Here is a 2,500-nt window from a genome sequence, read left to right on the forward strand (position 1 = left end):
CATATCTTCCATGTCATTTTAACGCTGAGCGCTTTAACGCTGAGCACTCTACCCAGATCGATAACTCTGTTTTTTATTTGTCGGCCTTCATTTGTCGCCGCATTATCTCTCCCCTCTGTGAATAACATGTTTTTGGACTCAAGCTCTGATAATCTTTGCATTTCTCATAATAAGAACTGTTACTGTCGCTATTCACTATTGTAAATCTCTGACCCCAGAAAAGAATACTTCCTGATGTCAAAAGGGCTGTCTTGAATTCTGTACTATATAATCATTCCACTGATCAGTGGGAGAACTCTCGGATGCTGTTTTGGACTACATTCTGTCTCCTCAATATAACAGAATTATCATTTAAAAACGTACAGTATGCTGCTGGTGTGGACTCCTTGCGTCGTGTCAATGCTTCCTTGGGTTTTTCTTAACAAGGTTATTTTACTCTGGTACTTTTCATTCCACTCTCATTTGAGGTATTGAGTATTTTTCTCTAAAAAGTATTTCCATCCTTAAAAGGTTTATTATCATAGTATGCATTTTTCTATGAAGCTATAAAGTTATACAATAAAGTTAAGGTTTAATATTAACAGATTGGTAATACATTACTTGGATAAAGGCTTTGCATGCCTGTACGATACAAGGTACATTTTGACTTGAGTACATTTACACTATTACATTTTACAACTACTCTTCCCACAGCTGAATTAATGGTTGAACTCCACATTAATCTATTCAAAGGTTATCGTAATGATTTATGGCTTTGAACGCCTATATGGTCTGAGTATATACTCTGATTACTTGCAAGAGGTATTTTCACAGTATGGCTTTGTCCAGTGGTCCTTTCCTTTTTCATTTGAGTCCTAATTATATATCATAATTCATTTTAAAGTTATCAATCATCATCATCATCAGTTATTAAAGATTATATATTGCATCTAATATAATCACTAATATACCATTCATATTTCATACTATATACTGTATCTAATAGCGCTTGTTTCATTACAGTCCAGTGTCAATATACTCTAGTTTGTTGTATTGCTATTGTTAGCACATTCTTGTGGACCAACATTTCACTGCCCGTATCGTGAGTGACAAATAAACCCTTTTTGATACTTAAAGTTAAAGGTGGCGGTATGATATATCTGAGGGTTTATCTTTATCTGTTTGACAGTGCATGGACGGATTAAATCTTATCTGCGATACTGATGCCTTTGCCTGCCATGTTGATGTCGGGCAGAAACCTCTTATCTTCATATTGTAACATATTATTATTATTATTATTATTATTATTATTATTATTATTATTATTATTATTACATAAAGTCATTCTCTACTTTGTCATTTTTAAATCAAAAGTAGCAAAATTTGAAACCTGAAATGCAACAGTTTTGTTGTTTCCACCAACAACATGATAGGCTATACCATGGCCATGGTCAGTGCTTCTCTGAAACGTACATATCATATCATATCATAATCACACGCACGCCGTACGGCTGGCTCAGCAGCCTAGGTGCCCAGACGGTTGAGCTTTGTTCTTCTTCTCTATACATCCTATAGGACTCATATAAATACAGTATATCATGCTGGTCACGTAATGTGACCAGTATTGTATTATGCAGTATTATTCTCTATCTGACAATGAGGTTATATCTTCCCTTCTTCTCTGGAGTCCTGCCTCAAAGCAGACCAGAAAACTGTCGTTCCCTGATGTCATCACTAGGGACACAGGCATCAGTAAGCAGGAACTGGGGATGGCAATGAATGACCCGGGAAGTCTGGCGTGATATTGTGAAATCCACAATCTCGACCGCGGTCGAAGAATTATGATGATGATGTGTTTAATAAACTTTATAACATGTCTTGTTATACTGCCTGGGTTGGTTGCCATCTTGTTCTCCAACATTGCTGCTTGCTTACAGAGGAATACTTCTGTAAGGGTCTACTAAACACACAACAGGTCGGGTGGGTAAGTGATTTTTGAGGGGTGCTAGCCCCTCCTATCTTAGCTTTGAGTGTTTTGTTTGTGTAAACACAAACGTTGTCCTAACACAAACACTAAATGCCATTGACAATGAATGGCCTGTTTTGAGTGTTTGTGCAAACACTAACATAGAATGCCATTGGCAATGAATGGCCAGTGTTTGTGTAAACACAAACATTGCGTAAAACACAACCATTGAAGACGGAGGTGAGGACGCAAATTCTGATTGGCCGGAATGAGATGATGTATGATGATAAGAGAGCCCCTCACTAAGTTCACACGGGTGTGAATTCATAATCCATTTTGGACGGGAACCCCTTTTGAAACCCCTTTTGGAGGTTTTGGAGGTTTACGAGCTTGTAGGTCTGCTATTTTTGAAAAATCGAAGAACGACTGACATAGAAACACATTTTTAGAATCTGATCTCAGGTCAAAATGTTAAATAACAGAACTATGTTCTGTTCCGACAGCACCCATTGCTGTAGACTACTAGAGTGTTTGTTCAGTAACAGGGGTCTCCTC

Source organism: Protomyctophum parallelum (assembly GCF_964188405.1).
Source record: "Protomyctophum parallelum genome assembly, chromosome: 3".
Lineage (NCBI taxonomy): Eukaryota > Metazoa > Chordata > Actinopteri > Myctophiformes > Myctophidae > Protomyctophum > Protomyctophum parallelum.